General features: G+C 43.8%; 1 protein-coding gene across 3 annotated transcripts in view; it reads right to left on the bottom strand.

Moving 5' to 3' along the window:
• The window catches only part of luzp1 (leucine zipper protein 1), a 158758-nt gene that overhangs the window by 57736 nt on the left and 76939 nt on the right, over window positions 1-24083 (bottom strand). The window contains exon 1 of one of the 3 annotated variants that reach the window (XM_060847693.1): window positions 1602-1687. The exons of the other annotated variants lie outside the window; for them this stretch is intronic. The gene's annotated coding sequence lies outside the window, so the exon portion shown is untranslated. Of the gene's footprint in view, window positions 1-1601; window positions 1688-24083 lie in introns of those variants that run through there. 3 annotated transcript variants of the gene reach the window in all.

Here is a 24083-nt window from a genome sequence, read left to right as displayed (position 1 = left end):
TGGATGGGCAACAAATGCTGGCCTTGCCAGTGGCACCTACATCCCCTGAGAGAATAAAGAAACAACTGGATGTTAACAATCTGATGTGTAACAACCAAGTTTGCAAAGAGGTACTATATCTTGTCACAATGGCATTTTGTATTATTGTACTCTCTGAGCTCCTGAGCTTTCTGAAATGAAAGCGTGTAACTGTGTATGTGTACGTGTGTGTATACAAGTGTGTACGTGCTTGTGGATGTGCATGTGTTTGAGTGTGTGCACACACACGTGTACATGTGTGTATGTGTATGCTTGTGTGCGTGCTTATATACATGTTTGTGAGTGTACGCACGTGCGTGCATGTGTGTGTATGTCTGTATGTGTGTGTGTGTGTCGGTGTGCGTGCGTGCGCGCGCGCGCGTGTGTATTGGGTAGAGAGGGAAACACCTGCAGATGGAGTACAGTTCTATAGGAAATAGAGACTCATAAATGGTTACCCTTCCCATATTACATACATGTTTGTGGGCTGTTCAGTGACTGAGTCCAATCCTTGCCTCTCCTGATGTCCAAAACATGTTTTGTCCAGGATCACTGGATGACTAACTAACTCCTCCAACCATACCACCTCCTCAGCAGTGCCAAGAATATATCAGATCCATCTTCCCTCATTCCAGTGCCTGCTATTTGCCGATGCAGCAGCCAATCCCAGCACATCCCTTAGAGTGTAGTTCAATACTTTAGGAAGGGCAGTGCCAGACATTTCCACAACTTGCTATTAATGGCAGAATCTGAAACAGGAGAATTGAGATGCACGTGACTGAAACTAGGATGCAGAAAAAAGCTCTCTCTCAAAAGATTCATCCATTCACTGAGCGTTTTAGAGTTTGAGTAACTCTTCCTCAAATTCAGAGGACAGAATCATCTCAAAAGCATGGGAGAGACAGAGGAGTATTTTCAGCTGGTTCATTTTGGACACTGGGACCAGGGTGATCACAAGCATGTGCATCTGAACAATCTCATGTCAACTTTATATTGCACCAGCATTTGTGGGTCTTTAGTAGAATTTCGGGAAAAGGAACTCAATTAATGTCAGTAAAGAAGCATGCTTTATCATCGTGCTTGCTGTTTGGTGCAGGCAAGTGTAAATGGGACAAGGCAGAACCCATTGCCTCTCTTTCTGAAAGAATGACATGAAAATATACAGCGTTCAGCAAAAGAGAGTCCCTCACAGCATGTGCAATACACCATACCACCGGGGCTGCAGCAACAATTTAAGCTCCGGTCAGAGGGTTATAGAGTCATAGAAATGTACAGTACAGAAACAGAATTCGTGGTCCACCTCATCCATGCCAACCTGATATCCTATATAAATCTAGTCCTATTTGCCAGCATTTGGCCCATATCCCTCTAAACCCTTCCTATTCATGTACCCATCCAGCTGCCCTTTAAACATTGTTATTGTGGGGATCTAAGATGGCAGTGATCTGACAAGATCACACTGCAGAGCTTCGCATCGCAGCAGGAGCAGAACGATCCTTTAACCCACCCAACCCAGTCATCAGGATTTCTTGGAGCATTGGAAAGATTGTGGAGCCCCAAGAAACATTTAAAAATTGACTTACCTGTATTTTCAGCTGTCCAGAAAAGCCTAAAAATGGGGGGAGGAGCATCTGAGGCCAGGCCTGCAGCTCAGCCCGCAGCAGCCTCGGAGCCGATTACTCTCCAGGACCCGATGAACCAGCTCTCGAAATCTCGCGAGATGTTGCGGAAACAGATTGAAGAGAAGCTGGCTCCAGTCTCCCTCATGCTGCAGAAGCATGAGCAGCAGCTGGGAGACCTGGAGAAGAGGACGGATGAGGTGGAGCACAGGGTCACAGCGGTGAAAGCTGATGCCAGTTCATTCAAGGAAGACATCCAAGCCCTGAAGACGCAGGTTCGTAATTTGCGTGACCAAGTGGATGATCTTGAAAACAGGGGCAGGAGAAAAAAACATTCGGATCATCGGTCTGCCTGAGGGTAAGGAAGGTGAGCGGCCTGCGGAATTTGTTGAAGATTGGCTTCCGAAATTCCTTGACTTGGAGACTAGTATGAGAGGATTGAAGATAGAGAGGGCTCACTGGATTGCAGCACGGAGGTCGGGTCTGGGTCAACGCCCTCGTCCTTTCCTGGTGCGGTTTCATCATTACTGGGATTAGGAGAGAGTCATGGGGGCTTCCAGGTCCAAAGGCCCTAATTTACGAGGGGTCTAAGATCATGTTTTTTTCAGGACTTTTCAGTGGCTGTGATCCAGAAACGAAAATCGTATGATGGTGTCAAGAGAAGATTGAAGGAGCTTGGGATTCAGTACTCCCTGAGATATCCGGCAGTGTTTCGGATCACCTTAGATGGATCCATGCATCTCTTTGACACATCAGAGATGGCAAGAGACTTTGTGGACAAACTAACCTAAACAATTGTAGTATGTATAAATATTGTTGCTTGGGTATGCGTTTATCATTCTGTAAAAGAAATGGAGGAAATCCAGTTGGACCTTTGTTTATCCCCTTTTTTCCCTTTTTTCCTCTATTGATAATAATTTGTCTGGCAGTGGTTAAGATGTACATTTTAAATCTCTAAGTTAGGACATACCAAAGGATGGGTGGGGTATTTATTCCCCCTTTTTTTGTATAAAATAATTTTTTTTATTCATATTGATATTCTATGGGGTGTTTATTCTTTTTAGCTTGTGCTTGCGATGCGGCTCTAGCTGGGAGAAGTGAAGGTGGTTGAGATGGTTAGATGCCTATTTATGGGCAGTTCGGGATGGGTAGTTGCCCCCTCCGGGCAGGGGGTGAGTTCCCCTACTCAGCACTATTGGCACTTTATATGTTGGTTTGTTTTCTGGTTTTTGTTGTTTTTTATTTTTAGTAATTGTGTATGTTTGTTAAATGTAGTGGTTTAAGTTTATGTAGTTTTTATATTTGGTGGACCATGCGACACTAAGGCTCAGCAATTTGTGGTTTGGGTTCCTCCTCTCTGGAATTTACATGTAATTGTAGAAGATTATGGCTAATGATTTGATTAAATGGTGTACCTGGAATATCAAGGGAAGTCACTCATCAATTAAGAGAAAGAAGGTACTCTTGAGTCTTAGAAAGGAGAAGGTGAATATTGCTTTGTTACAGGAGACACATTTAGATGACAAGGAGCATCTGAAATCAGAGGAGAATGGCTTTGACCGAGTTTATTTTTCATCATTTAATACCAGAAATAGGGGAGTGGCTATATTGGTTAGGAAAAATCTCTCATTTAAATTGTTGGAATGTGTTAAAGACACATACGGGAGGTTTGTAATTCTTAAAGCCTTGATAAATGGGGAAGAATACGGCATTTTAAATGTTTATTGTCCCCCAGCTCATCCTCTTAAATTCTTGGTAGATGCTTTTTCTAAACTGATAAGAATCAAGTCTTGGCACATCATTAAAGGGGGAGATTTTAACTGCCTCATGGACCCCACAGTAGACAGGTTGCCTAAAGGTCCCTCGATACCCTCTGCACAAACTAAACAGTTATTGGGTTTGTGTGGGGAATTAGGATTGGTGGATGTCTGGAGGTGTCTCCACCCTACAGGTAGAGATTTCACGTTTTTCTCCAATCCGCACAGATGTCACACGAGGATTGATTTTTTTCTGACCCCTGCGGTAACCCTGGATCTGGTGGCATCCTGTACGATTGGTAATATTGCCATCTCTGATCATGCTCCAGTGTACCTCATGGTTAAAATTAAGGATGTTACAGTGGGCTCAAGGTACTGGTGAATGGACCCCTTTATTCTCATGGACAGCAAGTTTGTGGAGTATTTCTCTAGGGAATTTCGGGCATTCCTAGACATCAACATAGGCTTGATTGATAGCTCGTGTTCTCTGGGAAACTGCCAAAGCTTATGCCAGAGGGTTAGTTATTTCATATTCCACTAGTAGGAAGCGGGAGAAGGGTGAGCAGCAACGTCTCCTTGAAGCATGGTTGAAGGCAGCCGAGAAGGCCTATTTTGACAGACCCTCATTGGTCAAACTACAGAGGTTACGGCACTGCGGTAAATTCCGTGCTCACACAGACGGCAAAGATGGAGCTGGCTTTTGCTAAGCAAAGGTTATAGGAGCATGGTGACAAGCCAGGCAAATACTTAGCATACCTTGCCAGAAAGAGAAGAGCCCCACAAACCATTACAGCGAATAGGGAAGAGTCTGGAAACCTAACATGTGATTCTAAAAAAATTAATGTGGCGTTCCAGAGATTCTACTCTAAGTTATATCAGTTTGAGGGTTGTGAGGAGGGGCAGGCCAAAATGGAATCCTTTTTTAGAGATCTGAAGCTCCCGGGTGTGACTCCCAAACAACAGTCCTTTCTCAATGCCCCACTATCAGAGCAAAAAGTGCAGGAAGCTGTGAGGCAGCTTCAGAGTGGAAAGGCGCCTGGGCCTGATGGATTTCCCAGAGAATTCTATAACGAATTTATAAGTATACTGTCAGTCCCGATGCTGAATATGTTTAATGATTCATACAGTCATGTTTGTCTCCCACCATCTCTGAGAGAGGCCAATATTTCACTTATGCTTAAAAAAGGGAAGGTCCCGGAAGACTGTGCTTCATACAGGCCCATCTCGCTCTTAAATGTGGACTTTAAAATCCTCTCTAAGGCCCTTGCATTAAAGCTGGAGACTGTGTTACCTTCTATCATTAAAGAGGATCAGACAGGCTTCATAAAGGATCGCAGATCTTCCAATAACATTAGGAGGCTGCTTAACGTAATTCAAGCATGCCGACAGCAGTCAATACAGGGATTGGTGATTTCTTTAGATGCAGAGAAGGCATTTGACGAGTTGAGTGGCCGTACCTTTTCTATACTCTAGACCGGTTTGGTCTGGGCAAAGCTTTCATAAGATGGGTAAAGGTTCTCTACAGTGTACCTCTCGCTGCGGTCATTACCAACGGGATATGATCAAGCAATTTTAATATTTCTAGGGACAGCCGGCAGGGCTATCCCCTTTCACCATTACTTTTTACGTTGGTGATTGAACCGTTGGCAGAGGCCATTCGTGGGGATCTCAATATATCAGCTCCAAAAGTGGGCTCAAAGTTACATAAGATCTCGCTGTATGCAGATGATGTTCTAATTTTCTTGACAAATCCAGCAGTCTCAGTGCTTTGCCTGATACAATGCATTCACGCGTTTGGCACTTTTTCAGGGTATAAGATTAATTTTGCTAAATCAGAGGCTATGCCTATGGGTGGTCTTACGAAAGAGTTGGCTCTTGAGAGTGACTAAAGATTCCCATTTAGGTGGTCACAGTGGGGCTTTGAGTATTTGGGCATATTCATTAGTCCAGTTCTGGATTGGCTGTTCAAAGCCAATTTTACTCAATTATTTGAAAAAAATTAAACAAGATCTCCAAAGGTGGGAGGCACTTCCAGTCTCATGGTTGGGTCGGATAGCGCTTATTAAGATGAATAGTCTCCCTTGTTTGCTATTCCCTATATGGATGCTCCCCCTGATTTTCAATAAACAAACACTCAGGAGACTGAACAGTTGGTTCAGCTCCTTTATCTGGCACCGTAAACGGCCCCTCATTAAATTAGCCAAACTGCAGTTGCCTCACAGATTGGGGGGAGTAGAACTTCCAAACATTAAAAATTACCAATTAAGCTCGCTTTTGACCTACGTAAATGATTGGGTTTATGGGGACCCTCTTTCAATATGGCTAGATATCGAAGTCTCCCAGGCAAGGTGACCCTTTACCAGTTTGCTGTTTTTGGACAAGGTGAGGACAGTTAGGGAATATTGCCATAACCCAATAGTCATCAATACTGTTAAAGCATGGAGGGCAATTTGGCAGAGGGAAGGTAATATTGGCAAAACATCTTTGTTTACACCTTTAGTGGGTATGCCGAGTTTTCAACCAAGTATGATAGATTCAGGATTTAAACGTTGGACAGCTAGGGGTATATCTTGCATGGGCGATTTATTTGAGGGAGATGTAATGATGTCCTTCGATCAGTTAGTACGGAAGTACGAGTTACCTTTTGTTTTTTTCAAGTTAGGGATTTTATTCAAAAAAGGACCTCACTTTTGACTGATCCCTACAAATTTGACAGAGAAAGAGGGCTACTAAGGGCTAAGGGTACACTCTCTGTCAGTACTCTATATCACCAATTGGGGGGTGCCACCTCAGATGAGTCTGATCGACTCTGCAAGATGTGGGAAAGAGAGCTGGGTGTTGAAGTTTCTTCAGAGGCATGGGAGGATATTTGGGAGAATGCAAGGAAGATATCAATTTGCAATAGGACCCATGCTTTACAGTTGAAGATTCTCCACAGGGTCCACTTAGCCCCAGACTGTTTGTCAAAATTTAAACCAGGGGTATCTTCAGCATGCCCCAAGTGCAAGGTCTGTACGGGTACTCTTACCCATTGTCTTTAGTCTTGTGACAGGCTTCAAACATATTGGAGCACTGTGGTGGGTGCAATGAAGAGGATTTTAGGTGTAGGGGTGGAGAAGGACCCTACTTTGCTCCTTTTGGGCCTACCCATTGTATTTCCTGCAGACTCGCATAAGGCAAAACTTTTCAATATTCTTACATTCTGTGCAAGGAAGAATATCTTGCTAGGTTGGATATCAGAAAACTCCCCAGGTCTATCAAGTTGGCGGAAGATTGTTATGGAGCATATTCCCCTGGATTTTCTCACAAATATGATACACCACAAAACTGAGAATTTTTAGAAGACATGGCAACCCTTTTTGAAATACCTGGACACAGATTTATCTGCCACACTAACAAGGGCTTTTATATAGCCGTAAAGATTGTGTTTCATGAGTCCAATATCCAGGGAGGAGGAACTGTGAATGTACAAGTGTTTTGTTTGGCTGGGCTGAGTTATTACTATTTATTTGTTTGTTGTTAGGTATTTATTTATTTAGTGAAATAACTAGTTTAGTTTTTTTTTGAATTTTATACTTCTCTATATATGTTTGTACATTCGTATAGGAGGGTGGGTTGGGGAATTTTGTTTTATTATTTGGGTTTAGTTTTGTACTATTTTTGTACTGTTTTGAATTGCATTGTTTTGTATTTCTTGTAATATTTAAAAATCTATTTTTTCTTATATTTTAAAAAAAACATTGTTATTGTACCAACATCCACCACTTCCTCTGGCAGCTTATTCCACACACGCACCACCATCTGCATGAAAAAGTTGCCCTTTAGGTCCTTTTTAAATCTTTCCCCTCTCACTCTAAACCTATGACCTCTAGTTTTGGACTACCCAATCCCTGGGAAAAAGACCTTGCTTATTTATCCTATCCATGCCCCTCATGATTTTATAAACCTTTATAAGGTCACCCCTCAGCCTCTGATGCTCCAGGGAATACAGCTCTAGCCTCTCCCTGTAGCTCAAACCTTCCAATCCTGGCAACATCCTTCTAAATCTTTCCTGAACTCTTTCAAGTTTCACATCTTTCTTATAGCAGAGACACCAAAATTGAATGTAGTATTTCAAAAGTGGCCAAACCAATGTACTGTATAGCTGCAACATGACCTTCCAACTATACTCAATGCACTGACAATAAAGGCAAGTGTACCAAACGCCACCTTCACTATCCTATCTACCTGCGACTCCATTTTCAAGGAGCTATGAACTTGCATTCCAAGGTCTCTTTGTTTGGATCTTATCATTAAGTGTATAAGTCCTGTCCTGATTTGCCTTACCAAAATGTAACACCTCATATTCATCTCGCTGAAAGTCCATCTGCCACTCCTCTGCTCATGGTCCATCTGATCAATAATACATCTAATTTGCAAAAGTGAAAGGAATGCAAGATTGTGTATTGTACAATCACCTTCCCGTTTCCAGACTTTAGCCACAAAGCAAGTCTCACTGCGATCACACCAATCACCAAGCAGCCAGTTCCTGCCATGGAGTTGGCAGCAATGCCATAGCAACGTCAAGCAGCTAATCACATTAAAGACATTTTACAAATTGTCCTCTCCTCCCTACAACCTGTAAAAATGTTACAGCAATTGTTACAAAATTTCACATTTTGTCAAAGCTTTTCAACTTTAACTCATCAGGAAATTCACAAGAATACTATTTCAAAGGCAAGAACACATGATAATATGCTATATGAGTTTCAGTGCTGGTGTGGTGGCAGTATGCAGGCCACACATCTCCACGACTGACAGATTGCAGCAACCAGCGTGTTCCTTTGGTTTTTAGTGACAGGGTCAATGTACTGACTATGCCCCAAAGTGCCCATGATGTGTTATGTCTCACAGTCACATGTCAGTGTGCCTTTAGGTCCTGAGGAAGGGTCACCGGATCCGTAACGTTAACCCTAGTTTCTCTTCACAGATGCTGAGCTTTTCCAGCAACTTCTGTTTTCGTTGCCTTTTGGAGAAATGTTCAGGATAACATCACTGTCTCATGGCATGTGACCTGAGGGTATAAAGGTCTCAGACTCCATCCTACCCCAGGATCACTTGAAGCATGACACTCCACTGGAAATATTCTCCTTTGTGCTGTAATAATGGATCAGCATCCTGAAGCATTCGTGGACATATTAAACTTTTAATTCTAATTTCTGTTTTTCAAAAGAAGACTTAAACAGCCAAAAGATGACCGAGGATTTAAATTCAGAGACTGTCAAAGACCTATGTGGACCCCTGGAGAGTCACTCTTGTACCAAGTCCAGGAAACATCAAGCAGAAATGCTAAAAAAGGAACAGATGATATGGAGATGACTACTTAGACAAGAAGCTACCTCCTACAGGCATGTTTCTGTTTTACACTCATGAGCTGGTCTTTGAAAACCTTACAACTCATTTTTGGGTTTTTCTATTGATCATAGAAAGGCCAGGTGTGTTAATTGTGCGAAGCTCCTCCCTACCAGTGACAAGCAAGTTTTTTTAGAGCTCTTTTCTCAGGTTCACCTGTTGCTTGGCCCATTTTTGTAGCTGTGATTGAGAAAGGGTGACACTGGGTATCCATTGGATCCATAATGAAGCCTTTGTTAATTGTTTCCACCATAATAGTGTTGCACTGTACCACTTAAACTGTGTGTCAATGTAAGTTAAAACTTCTTCCTTAATAATGAGACTTTGCAGTTGTTGTTCTAATTGACTGTAACTTATTTGCATCAGTTATTAGGAGTAGCACATTTTAACGTTCCAATGTTCTGTAATACACTGCATTGGCATCATTTGCTTTATGTTTCAGCTCAAAAGTGTATTTCAGCCTCATTAATTTTTCTTTATTGAAGGCATCTTAGAAATTATTTTACCTTGTAATAACTTACATTCTAATCAAAAATATATTAGTTCTTTTCTTGATGGTTATATTCCTATTCACAGATCAGTGTAGCTCTCAGAATTCACAGAAACTGATGCTGCTTAATGGCAAGAAAGTGTCTCTTTGTCCAAAATTCTTTGTTATCTGTAACTGTTAGCTGTTTGGTCTTCAATTAGTTTTCCAAATATCTACCACCAGGATGTTGGAATCTTTTATGAACAACGACCACTGCTACCATGGCGCAAATCCACCAAGCATTTCGCATGAGGAGGAGCAGACTTGGACTCAGGTCATACAGACAGCAACCCCAAACATCTATCGACCAGTTATTAGAGCATGTGCCACCAAGGGGTACTGGACATGTGCAGGAAATCTGGTTCCAAAGGTGATACCAAACCTCAGAACAAACACATGTGAACAACAAGTCAATACAACCTGACCACATTGGCAGCAAGGGAAGTGGACAAATGAAAACACATCCATGAGTTGTTAAACCTCCAAAGAGATACATTGGAGTTTGAAACATTAGTCTTGTAAACTCTGTTTGCACAATTGACATCATATGCCTATGTACAATCATGTGAACATACTATTGCTACCATAGTACTGCTCTCTCATTAGCGAGAGAGAGAGAGAGAAGACTGATGGAGTTTTAACCTGAGAGGCACCTCATCTTAGGTGAGGGTCAAGGTTGAGAAGGAGAGCCTGTCATGGTAACATCAGCTGGTCACTCTGCATCACAAACTCGCTAATCAGCCACTGAGCTGACCCAGTTCATGTTTTACAATCAGGTAGCTCTGTTTGGGGTAAGTTTTTATCTTTGAATAAAGAGGGATGTTGTGTTATAGAGTTATAGAGTCATAGGGCATGGAAACAGGCCCTTTGGTCTAACCAGTCCATGCTGACTATAATCTCAAACTAAATTTGTCCCACCTGCCTGCTCCTGGCTCATATCCCTCCAAACCTTTCCAGTTCATGCACTGGTCCAAACGTTGCAATTGTACCCACATCTACCACTTCCTCAGGAAGTTCATTCCACGCACAAACCACCTCTGTGTAAAACAATTGCCTCACATGTCTTTTTTAAATCTCCCTCGTCTGACCTTAATAATGTGCCCTCAAGTCTGTCTCACATTCAGTCTGTTAGTGTGTGTTTAGGAGGCCTGCTGATGATGTCATCACTGAACCAGAGCTTGTGAGCTGAGGTTCTCATACTCCATCTTACTTCAGACCACTTGAAACATGACATGTTCTTCAGTTGTAAACTGATAGCCCTGCCACTGAGGTGACTGAGGAATATACTGTTTGTACATAAGTTAGTTGTACACATGTCTGCTGTATTTCTCAACTTCATGATATTCATGCCAGTTTCTTCATTTTATTCACTTGTGGGATTAGTTTGTGAGCATTGCTGGCCAGGAATGGCTGTTTTGGCAATTCCTAACTGCCCACAGTGCGGCTAAGCGCCAACCCAATTGCGATGTCTGGAGTCTCAATCAGCCAGAACAGGCAAGGACAACAGATTTCCTACCTTAAAGAACACCAATGAACAAAATGGGTTTTTATAACAATTGACAGTGAGTGATTACATATTCGCTTAAGGGTCGCTTTTTATGTCAGATTTTTATTAACTTCAAATTTCACCATCTTCCATGGTGGGCTTTGAACCCATGACCCCCAAACAATTGTGTGGGTTTCTGGGTCCAGTCTAGAGTCACATGTAGGCCAGAGAAAGTAAAGAGAGCAGACTTCCTTTCCTGAAGGGTGTTTATGTCCCAAGTGGTCCTCACAACAATCTGCTGACAGTTGTCAGGATAAACCTTCTAGAAGGTTGGGTGAATAGTGAATTTGTTTTTCCCAGAGTAGGGGGGGTCCAAAACTAGACAGCATAGGTTTAAGATGAGAGGTTAAAAGGGACCTAACGGACAACCTTTTCACGCAGAGGGTGGTGCGTGTATGGAATGAGCTGCCAGAGGAAGAGATGGTGGCTGGTGCAATTACAACATTTAAAAGGCATCTGGATGGGTACATGAATAGGAGAGTTTAGAGGGATATGGACCATGTGCAGTAAAATGGACTAGGTTAATTTAGGATATTTGGTCAGCATGGATGAGTTGAACCAAAGGGTCGGTTTCTCTATGGCTCTGTGTGCTGATCATTGCAGATTGGTCAGTCCTCTCCAACAGGGAATGCCGTCTCACTGGGGTGGGTAGTGTAAATCTGTGTCTAAAGGTTCAATGGCATGAATTATTCAACTGAGCAATGTAGCAGAAATGGGAAGCCCTACTCAGCAGGGTACAAGCAGCTGGATTGCATATTATAGATAGATAACAGCATGGATCTCTAATTGCCATTGTTTGAATGAAACGCTGTAAAAAAAAACAGCTGCCTGCAACACCTCAGACTGAGGAATCACACAAAGCAAAGTTTCACATCCGTGAATGGAAAATAAGCCACATTGTTGGCAGTGGAAAATATCCCTGTGTACTTCATTCATAATTCAACAGGCACCAAGAACATCATCACTGTTTGTCATTTTAATTTTGTGTGTTTTTATTTCCCCTCTGTTGGTGTATTTTGTGGTAGAGTTCCATGTGGACACCTGACTCACTCGTGCAGTTTTCACTTTCCACATGACTGCGGTCCATGCCAGCAGAGCCCATTTCTATTCATGGGGTGATCTGTTTATGGTAAGTGGGAGGTGTTGTCGGTTCTGGGCTCGAGAATGTGGGAGTAGGGAGGTACACCCTAGACATTATTCCAGGGTCATGTTTGACACGTGTGTTTGACAGCAACAAGGAAGTAAAAGGAAGATCCCTTCTTTCATCCCTTTACACCCCCTTAGCCACCCACCACATATCTGCCACTCCAACAAACGCAAACAGATGGCCATGGGCTGTTGGTGAGATTCACCAAGGTGGTAAGGGTCCTGTTTCACACTGGGTGATGCATTAAGCCACAGTCTCACTAACAGCACTGCTTGCTCTCACCATTTTAATGGCAAATATATTCCGTGGCACTTGAACCACTGAGTAGTGGAGTTGGCACTTGCACCAAAACTGCACATTTCCTTTTTGCACATGATGTGAACAAAGTCAGAGGTTGAGTTTCTGCACATTTCTGTGATTTGGGATGTTCATCGAACTTTTGTGATCTGAATGAAAGCTTCACTTCAGACAATCCTGGGGAGGCGGAGTTCTTTCTGAGAAATGCACAAGACTTGTCCAGGCAGTTACTTTGCCCGTTACAATCGGCTATCTTCCAAGTCAGATCAGAAGTTGCCCTACAGCTTTGCTGCTAACTGCAGCTTAATGATGGTACAACATCTGGAAAGGAATAAATCAGATAGGGTTCTTTGATCCTTCACTCATTTGAACTGGTTGCTGTAAGTTTGAACCAGCTGCAAGTATCCAGTTATGCGTCAGTCTATGGGTAGGAGGTGAGGGCAGGGTGAAGGTAGGTGCTGCATTGAAATACTATTCCCACTGACCTCAATATATTTGTTGACCCTGCCCATGGTCTTTTCAGATTGGTGTGTACACCCTCGTGCTGGATAAGCCAAGTTCCATATTGATCCTGCAATTCCTAATTACACTGGATATTGAACAACAACCAGCTACTGATAGGGAAGAACATAATCAGCTCAGGTCAATCAAGACTGACCTATGTCCATTAAGGAGCCCACTATTTCATTGTAAATTCCAATCTCTCCTCAGCTTCGGCCTGTATTTCATGGAGGGACTTTCAATCAGAATCTGAACACACAAGAAGGAGTTGACCATGTGGTCTGTCTAACCAGCTCTACCATTTTATAAAATCCTGGGCTTGAACTCCACTGTACTACTAGGAGGCGGTGCTGTGGCTCAGTGTTCCTGCCTCTCGACCATAAAACTTCCAGGCTCAAATCCCACTTCGGGATTCGATGGCTGCAGAAGGTGCAATGGAACGTGGCAAAACAGGCCGATTCTCAATCAGTAAATCCTTTGGACATGCAGAGCTTACAGAACTGAGCGGAGGTTGCAGTAAAATATGTTAAAAGACCCCAGGCCGTGGTGATGGACTGCAGCCACAGACTTTCCTGCCAGCTTCCCCAAAGTCTGAAATTCCCAAAGGAACCAAAGCATGCCAGCCAACAGAGCATAAGACAGGAGTTGTGGAACCCCACCATTATTGCGAGGATCAGATTTTTCCCTCACTGGGGATGACCCTGGAGCAGCCACCTGTAACACCAACTCTAGCCCCTGATGAAGCTGAAAAATCAAACCAGATTTCCCCAGCATGAGCACAGCAAGCAGAAAGGTTGAAATGATGACAGCAGGTTGTCTCAACTAGACGGTGATGTGGAGGTGCTGGTGTTGGACAAAGTCAGAAGTCGCATGTCACCAGGTTGTAGTCCAACAAGTTTATTCGCAATCAGAAACTTCCGCAGTGAAGGACTTGACCTGACAAAGGAGCTGCACTCTCAAAGCTTGTGATTTCAAATCAACCTGTTGGATTATAGCCTGGTGTCTTATGACTTCTGACTTAAACTGTATTAGACTTTTCTTTGATATTATAAATTAAGGAGTGATCTAATTGAGATATTTAAGACAATTAAAGGATTTGATAGGGTAGAGTGTAAAGAATTAAACTCTAGTGGGAGCATCCAGAACAAGAGAGTATCAACTTAAAATTATAGTCCCTTGTGGTGCAGTGGTAGTGTCTCTACCAGTGAGCCAGCTGACCTGGGTGCAAGTCCCACCATCATTAGATGTGTTTAATAATATCTCTGCAACGGGTTGATGAAAAGATGTCTAAATTCGAAACTAGAATGATGGGTTATATGTCCCTGAGCCAGTGGGCCCAGGACTTGGCTGTTGTCATTCTCGCAGTACGGGAATCACATGGAAAGGGGTAAAAAGCAGGAAAGTGGAGTTGAGGATTACCAGATCAGACATGATCTCTTTGAAGGACAGAGCAGACTTGATGGGTCAAGTGGTCTACTCTGCTCCTGCATCTCATGGTCAAATAGAGTCATAGAGATGTACAGCATGGAAACAGACCCTTAGGTCCAACCCATCCATGCCGACCAGATATCCCAACCCAATCTAGTCCCACCTGCCAGCACCCGGCCCAGATCCCTCCAAACCCTTCCTATTCATATACCCATCCAAATGCCTCTTAAATGTTGCAATTGTACCAGCCTCCACCACTTCCTCTGGCAGCTCATTCCATACACGTACCACCCTCTGCGTGAAAAAGTTGCCCCTTAGGTCTCTTTTATATCTTTCCCCTCTCACCCTAAACCTATGCCCTCTAGTTCTAGACTCCCCCACCCCAAGGAAAAGACTTTGCCTATTTATCCTATCCATGCCCCTCATAATTTTGAAAACCCCCTCTGCCTCCGATGCTCCAGGGAAAACAGCCCCAGCCTGTTCAACCTCTCCCTGTAGCTCAAATCCTCCAACCCTGGCAACATCCTTGTAAATCTTTTCTGAACCCTTTCAAGTTTCACAACATCTTTCCGATAGGAAGGAGACCAACAGTGGCCTCACCAATGTCCTGTACAACCATAACATGACCTCCCAACTCCTGTACTTAATACTCTGACCAATAAAGGAAAGCATACCAAACCCCTTCTTCACTATCCTATCTAACAGTGACTCCACTTTCAAGGAGCTATGAACCTGCACTCCAAGGTCTCTTTGTTCAGCAACACTCTCTAGGACCTTACCATTAAATGTATAAGTCCTGCTAAGATTTGCTTTTCCAAAATGCAGCACCTCGCATTTATCTGAATTAAACTCCATCTGCCACTTCTCAGCCCATTGGCCCATCTGATCAAGATACTGTTGTAATGTGATGTAACCTCTTCGCTGTCCACTACACCTCCAATTTTGGTGTCATCTGCAAACTTACTAACTGTACCTCTTATGCTCGCATCCAAATCATTTATGTAAATGACAAAAAGTAGAGGGCCCAGCACCGATCCTTGTGGCATTCCACTGGTCACAGGCCTCCAGTCTGAAAAACAACCCTCCACCACCACCCTCTGTCTTCTACCTTTGAGCCAGTTCCGTATCCAAATGGCTAGTTCTCCCTCTATTCCATGAGATCTAACCTTGCGAATCAGTCTCCCATGGGGAACTTTGTCGATTGCCTTACTGAAGTTCAAATAAGAATATTTGCCGGAGTGTGGGGAAGTGTTGTATCAGGATAACCATGGGGAGGATTTTAAACTATCCCTTCCTGTACTCCCACCCCATTTCCTACCACCCTCAAGGTGAAACTTTAATGTTCCTCCCCTCAAACGGAAAACATGCCCGATTCGGAAAGCCGGACAGACTGTGCATTTTATGGAAAATGGGGGGTATTGTGGGTTCTGGTCTAGAATATGCCGGAATAGGGAGGTACACCTGAGACATTATTCCAGTATCATGTCAAGAAACACATTTTAACAATAAAAGAATGGAAATCTGGAGGTTGCCCCCCTCCACAGGGGGGTTACAGACTCACTACAGTGGCCACTTGAGTCTGCACCAACACCCTGAAGAGCATCCCACCCAGCCCCCTACCCTTCCCCATACTTATCATGGCTAACCCACCTAGTCTGCACACTACAGCCAATTTCTCATAGCTAATTCACCTAACCAGCACATCTTTGGACAGTCTGAGGAAACCCATGCAGACACAGGGAGAATGCCTGTGAGGAGTTTGCACAGCCACTCAAAGCTGGAATTGAACTTGGGTCCCTGGTGCTGTGGGGCAGCGGTGCTAACCACTGAGCCATCATACCACCCTTAATAATTTAATGTCAATTAAAAGATTCAAACCTGGTGTTGACAAGATTGTTCTCTTTACAAACCAAGGCAGGTAGATGGAGCTCAGATACAGATCAGCTATAAACTAGCTTCTTTCATTATGGGTGTGGATGTCACTGGCTAGGCCAGCATCTAATTGCCCAGAGTCAACCACATTAGTGGCTCTGGAGTCACATGTAGGCCAGACCAGGTGAGGACAGCAGATTAGTGAACTGGATGGGTCTTTACAACAATTGGTAGTGGTTACACGGTTGACATTAGGCCAGTTTGTAATTCCAAATTTTTTTCAACTGAATTCAAACTTCACCTTCTGCCATCTTGAGATTTGAATCTATGTCCCTCGGTCATTTCCCGATGCTTTGGATTGCCAGTGATGGAATGATTGTTGGAAAAGGCTTGAGGGACAGACTGGTCTCTTCTGTCTGCCTCCCCCTTCCTCCAACCACAAGGCCTTAACCAGTCAAACTCTCCCTGAACTTCCACTTTCCAAATAATGTGAACTCAGCTGTATTCGTGTTGTGCTGGCCATGCTTGGGAAGAACTGTATTGGAATCAACATCAAGTTTTCGTTGCTCTTATCACCAGGCTTCATTTCCCATTGAAACAAATGGCCCTGTTTATGGCAGGCCAGACGTGTGCTGATCTCATCCTCTTGTGAAAGAAATCTTGAGGTATTGCTTATTGCTTCTGTATTTCCTTCAAAATCCCTTGTATTTTCACAAGAAAACTTGAGACTCCATCTTCAACCATAAAAAGAGGTCAACGATGCAAATGTAGGCTACCTACATCATTGAGTGTGTTGTGGGAAGCTGCTTTCTCAAGACTTTGTTGCTCTTCCATTCTTGTGATTAAAACATGAATGAACTGGGACTGGGACAAAGTCTTGCATTCACTGATAACCTTAGCCATGTCAATTCTGAACTGTGAATGCTTTATCTTGTCTCCTCAAACAGCTGGGGACAGCTGTGTTAATGTTTAGTCTGGATTTGGCTAAAATACAAGGAACACAAAGGCAACCACTGCACTTTAAAGCAGTAACCTCAAAAACCAAACACTCTTTTCAGTTACTTCCTTGCTGACACCATCTCATTCTGTTTCAGCCAGATGTGTTCTTCGTTACTGGGGCAGCCACACTGCCCTTCACACACTGGGTCTCCACATTAACCAGTCACCAGGGAAACCAAGGTCCAGTGTAAATAGAAAATAATGGATGTTAGCCTTGATCACAGATGCTCATCTGTTAGATTTTGGCACGGGAGTGCATGGGTTCTGCAGGCAGGATTACAGATACACAGCCAAAGACAAAGAGAGTCTCGCAACAGAAAAACCTGAGATGTTGGAATGTAAAACGACATTGGTTAACACTGGTGAAGAAAAGGCAAGGTGTATCGTTCTGGGTGTGTTCTCTTTATCTACGGAGAGGCACACTTATAAGGTTCATAAAATTGTGACAAAACTAAGAGTTTAATCACATTGCTATCTGTAGGAGCTTCCTCTGCACCAGTCGGCTGACCTGTTTCCTAAACTACAACAGTGACTACACAGAGTACTTCATTGACCATAAGGTGCTTTGATGTCCTGGGTGCTACGTGAGTGAATCTTTATATTTTCCATAGCAAGTTCATTCAGTCTGTCAGGCCTATTGCCTGGATACACCTTTACACCCCTAACTTTGCATAGTTCATGCCTCTTTGCGATCCTTGGATCCACAAGATAAACTATTTTCTACTGAGGCATTTGAAGGTCTATAATCCATTCCCTCTTTGTCACTGACTCCTGGCTCTTCCCTTTAATCTCTTAGTTTTGTCATAATGTTATGAACATACCTCTCTGTCCCACAGTCATCAGATAAAGAGAACACAAATCCAGAACGATACACCTTGCCTTTTCTTCACCAGTGTTAACCAATGTCGTTTGACATTCCAACATCTCAGGTTTTTCTGCTGAGAGATTCTCTTTGATTTTGGCTCTGTATCTGAAATTCTGCCTGCAGAACCCATGCACTCCCTCAACAAAATCTAACAGATGCACATCTGTGACTGAAAAGAGTGTTTGGTTTTTGAGGTTACTGCTTTAAAGCGCAGTGGTTGCCTTTGTGTTCCTTGCATTTTAGCCAAATCCAATATTCACCGATAATCTATTTATGTGATGTTGATTAAGGAATAAATACTGGTCAGGAAATGGTGAGAACATCCCCAGTCCTCTTTGAAAGAATCCCACGGGATGTCACGTGTCAGTTGGAGAAGGCAGACGAGATCTTTGGTTTAATATCTCATCCAAAGTACAGAATCATCTGAAACTCCTTCAATGCTGCACTGAAAGGTCAAACTCCATCTCTGAGCAGCGTGACAACAAAAGATAGAGAACCAAACAACCATCAGAAATTGACATGATTTATGTATAGCCCTGTGTTCATTTTTTCCATCTCATTCTAACACTGAGTCATTGCCATGTCGAAATGAGTGGCTTGTATGTACGAAGAGGTGCTAAACACCAACAAATCTGTGGTACAACAAGGTGGCTTCCAAATGGGGATGACAATGAGATTGCAAACCATCCAATAACAATATGCACATTTGAGTTTGAAGGGATAAAGAATACATTGCAATCTCCCTAAGGATTTTATTTCCTACAGAGGAATACATGAGAAAATCAGGAGCTAACATCAGGTCCAATTTATTACTGAAATGATGGCAAGAGCATAATGTAAAATGGGAAAGCAGCAGTAAAATTGCCTCCAGCTAAAGGTACACCTCATTCCAACACAAGACTGACGCAAATGCAAAATTCCAATGCATTGTATCACACCCTGTTCCTTCCCACGACCTATAGATCCCAACACAAGCAAAAATTCTGATCTGAGCATAAAATATTCCTCAGCTATAGAAACAGTACTGCACTGTCCAAAATCAATAACAGCACAATGCAGCAATTTAGCCAGTGACACCAGCAGAGGTAAGCTATCCAATATTGCTCAATGCTTTCTGGGGAGTGTTAATGTCACTGGATTAATTAGTTTTTTTAGATTAGATTCCCTACAGTGTGGAAACAGGCCCTTCAGCCCAACAAGTCCACACCGACCCTCCGAAGAGTAACCCACCCAGACCCATTTTGGTCTGGAAAACAACCCACCAAGGCAGAGCTTGAATTCAACTATTACACCTGGAATATAAACCTAGTCTAATAATGACCATGAAACCATTGTTCATTGCTGTCAAAAATGCTCGACTTGTTTACAAATGTCCTTTCAAGAATGAAATCTACTGTGAACATCTGCAGTAATGGGGTTGATCCTTAATTGCCTTCGGAAATAGCTCAGCAATTTGATTTTCACAGGGCAATGAGGAACAGGCAATAAATGTTTGCCTTGTTAGTGATGTCTAGGTCCCATGAAAGAATAAAAAATAATGGTGCCATTGGTTCTGTCCTCAATGAACTGCTGAATGAATAACAGAATAGGATTTGCATAAAGACTTCCTAGTTTTTCCTTCATCCACATTTGACAAACATGCTGATCCCAGCAAATTCAGCAAGTTCAACTCTAAAGTAGGCACTTGTGAATCAGAATCTGTCTATCACAGTCTACTGCTGAGCTTAGTTTTATCAAGGAGGCTCACATGAAGAAATATATGTTCATAACGGAACATGATAAACCGGTCTCTAACTCTGGCTAGACCACGACTGCACAGTCTACAGTTCCATTTCCATAATAAATAAAATTGAGGAGACAACGGAAGATGTAACAAATGATTCACAGGAAAGATGTCTGCACTGAGAGGACACACAAAGTCTGGGCAGGATTTGGAGTGACCACACAAAGGTTAACATCCCAATTTGATAGAATTGGGAAATTGGGCTGAATTTTACAAGATGCCAGATATCCTGCTCCCTCTGTCCTCTCAATAAAGAGTAACAGCTGCCCTGCAGCCATTTCAATAACCTGGAAAACCACTAATAGGCTGGAAGCAGATTACCTCCCTTCGCAATCAGGATGCCCCATCTCAGAGACAGCTGTCAGTCAATCAGAGTCTAACAGCTGTCCGGCACTGTCAGGTTTGTGTTGGTGGGTCCAAAGTTGGGTAAGTGTTCGGGGGCTCAGCAGATGCCAAGCTGGCCATACCCAGTGAGCGGTTGGGGAAAGGGAGGGTTAGAAAATATGGTGGGGTAGGATGGGTGAGCTGGAGTTTGAGAAGCAATGGGCAGAGGGCGACCTAGGGCTGGTTGATACGATGTGCTAGCCCATGAAATATAAACTAAGAAGTGTCATATTTTTGATGAGCCAAGTACCTATAAGTTTATTGACAACACTATTTACAAGGCTAGTCAGTTTGGTGTCTGTGCTTACTGAGCATCCCACCAAATTGCTGTCACCCCACATTTCCCATGGCCAATCCACCTAACCTGCACATCCCTGGACACTATGGGCAATTTAGCATGGCCAAGCCACCTAACCTGCACATCCCTGCACACTATGGGCAATTTAGCGTGGCCAAGCCACCTAACCTGCTCATCCCTGCACACTATGGGCAATTTAGCGTGGCCAATCCACCTAACCTGCACATCCCTGCACACTATGGGCAATTTAGCATGGCCAATCCACCTAACCTGCACATCCCTGCACACTATGGGCAATTTAGCATGGCCAAGCCACCTAACCTGCTCATCCCTGGACACTATGGTCAATTTAGCATGGCCAATCCACCTAACCTGCACATCCCTGCACACTATGAGCAATTTAGCGTGGCCAATCCACCTAACCTGCTCATCCCTGCACACTATGGGCAATTTAGCGTGGCCAATCCACCTAACCTGCTCATCCCTGCACACTATGGGCAATTTAGCATGGCCAATCCACCTAACTTGCACATCTCTGCACACTATGGGCAATTTAGCATGGCCAATCCACCTAACCTGCACATCCCTGCACACTATGGGCAATTTAGCGTGGCCAATCCACCTAACCTGCACATCCCTGCACACTATGAGCAATTTAGCGTGGCCAATCCACCTAACCTGCTCATCCCTGCACACTATGGGCAATTTAGCGTGGCCAATCCACCTAACCTGCTCATCCCTGCACACTATGGGCAATTTAGCATGGCCAATCCACCTAACTTGCACATCTCTGCACACTATGGGCAATTTAGCATGGCCAATCCACCTAACCTGCACATCCCTGCACACTATGGGCAATTTAGCGTGGCCAATCCACCTAACCTCCTCATCCCTGGACACTATGGGCAATTTAGCATGGCCAAGCCACCTAACCTGCTCATCCCTGGACACTATGGGCAATTTAGCGTGGCCAATCCACCTAACCTGCTCATCCCTGGACACTATGGGCAATTTAGCATGGCCAATCCACCTAACCTGCTCATCCCTGGACACTATGGGCAATTTAGCATGGCCAATCCACCTAACCTGCACATCCCTGCACACTATGGGCAATTTAGCGTGGCCAATCCACCTAACCTGCACATCCCTGGACACTATGGGCAATTTAGCGTGGCCAATCCACCTAACCTGCACATCCCTGCACACTATGGGCAATTTAGCGTGGCCAATCCACCTAACCTGCACATCCCTGCACACTATGGGCAATTTAGCGTGGCCAATCCACCTAACCTGCACATCCCTGCACACTATGGGCAATTTAGCGTGGCCAATCCACCTAACCTGCACATCCCTGCACACTATGGGCAATTTAGCGTGGCCAATCGTGCATGTTGTGATATTATGTAACTGCCAGGAGTCTCGGGGATTAACTTCCTTGGGGTTGTATTTGCGGCTGAATTAGAAAACAAAACCTCTACTTCCTCGCACAGATGTAAACTCATTTCATTCTGGAATTGTTTGATGTTGGAAAATTAATTAATAAATTAGGAATTTAGAGCATGCAATAGCAGTTTTGCTCTAGTCATCTGCAGCATTGGCAGCTACCAGATCAGCAAGCAGGAGAAAGGTTATACCCAGAGCTCAAGCAAGTTCTAAATGCCATGGGTTCCGGTATCAGACATGAAATCTAACTGTTTATTCACAAGTAAACTCAAACGAGGTAAGCCTGTAGCAGCAGAATACAGGATGAGCAGCTCCATTTCTGCTGTGATGCTGCCAAATTTGTGTTAGCAATTTGTTTTCAGGCTGCTCTGAACAGTAACCTCAGTATTCTGGGAAGCTCTTAAATGTTTCTTTAGAGACTTTCCTTTTCAGTTCACAAAACAGCAATGACCTGTGTGTGCACTGCCGCATTGCTAATGCCAGGTTTGCAACACTAGTTCCTGGTTCAAAGATTGCTTGAAAAACAGCATAAGTGTGCAATCAGTCCACATGATATTGATTGGCCGGACTATAATTAAACTTGTATTTGTGAGATATCTATCTGCCTCGATCCAGTAACTCATTTATAGCAAAATCCATACAGGTATCGAAGGATTTTGCTGCTCCATTAATTTCTGCGGCAAGTGAACATTGCAGTCAACAGTTGTACCTTCTTTTGCTGTGATAAATCCAAAATGTAACAGTGTCAGCACACACAGTCTCTTATACTGAATATTAAAAACAGCTCAGTTCTGCACAGCAAGATTTCCACAAATCCTTTAAGTGACAAAGTTGCCCTCCAGTCCACACACCATCCTGACTTGGAACCATTCCTTCCCCATCGCTAGGTCAAAATCCAGGAGCTCCCTCCTGAACAGCACTGAGAGGCGCCGACACCACATGGAGTGCAACTGTTCAACAAAACAGTTCACTGCCACCTTTATGGGCAATAGGGAAGGCGAGTACAGTGCCCATGGACAGTCACATCAAATCAAAGGCCAAAACTCCCTGACAAAGAGCTGTTCCAGAGAGTTAGAATCATAGAATTCTTACAGTGTGGAAGCAGGCCATTCGGCCCATTGAGTCTGCACTGATGCTGTGAAGAGTATCCCACCCAATTGCTGTCACCCCACATTTCCCATGGCCAAGCCACCTAACCTGCATATCCCTGTACACCATGAGCAATTTAGCATGGCCAAGCTACCTAACCTGCACATCTCTGGACGCTATGGGCAATTTATCATGGCCAAGCCACCTAACCTGCACATCTCTGGACACTATGAGCAATTTAGCATGGCCAAGTTACCTAACCTGCATATTCCTGGACACTATGAGCAATTTATCATGGCCAAGCCACCTAACCTGCACATCCCTGGACACTATGAGCAGTTTAGCGTGGCCAAGCAACCCTAACGTGCACATCTCTGGACACTATGGGCAATTTATCATGGCCAAGCCACCTAACCTGCACATCTCTGGACACTATGAGCAATTTAGCATGGCCAAGCAACCCTAACCTGCACATCTCTGGACACTATGAGCAATTTAGCGTGGCCAAGCAACCCTAACGTGCACATCTCTAGACACTATGAGCAATTTAGCATGGCCAAGCCACCTAACCTGCACATCTTTAGACTGTGGGAGGACACACACACATACGTACACGGGGAGGATGTGCAAACTGCATACTGACAGTCACCTGAGGCTGGAATCAAACCTAGGTCCCTGGTGCCGTAAGGCTGCAGTGTTAACCACTGAGTCACCATACCGCCCATGCCTCCTTTGCCTGAGACAGTGCCTCTGTGCTTGAGATCCCTCAGCTCAGCGATAAATAACATTTTGTAAATGGTACACACTGCTGTCAATGTGTAGTGTTGGTGAATGGGGTGATGAGCAAGCAGGCTGCTTTGTCCAGGACGGTGCTGAGCTTTTTGAGTGTTGCTGAAGCTAGCAAGCAGACAGCATAGAATCCATCATACTCCTGACCTGTATCAAGCAGATGGTGGGCAGGCTTGAAGAAGTCACGAGTTGCGTTACTCACCACTGAACTCCCAGACTCTGGTCTTAATTAAAATACTTGGAATTCAATCTCAGTGTAAACACTGAGAAAGTAATTGTCATTGAGCTAATTAAACCTGTACAATATTTGGTTTCATAGATCAGACAT

This window comes from Hemiscyllium ocellatum, chromosome 30 (genome assembly GCF_020745735.1).
Source record: "Hemiscyllium ocellatum isolate sHemOce1 chromosome 30, sHemOce1.pat.X.cur, whole genome shotgun sequence".
NCBI classification, from domain to species: Eukaryota; Metazoa; Chordata; class Chondrichthyes; order Orectolobiformes; family Hemiscylliidae; genus Hemiscyllium; species Hemiscyllium ocellatum.
The sequence above is the reverse complement of the archived record's forward strand: the minus strand, read 5'-3'. Positions and strand labels throughout refer to the sequence as shown.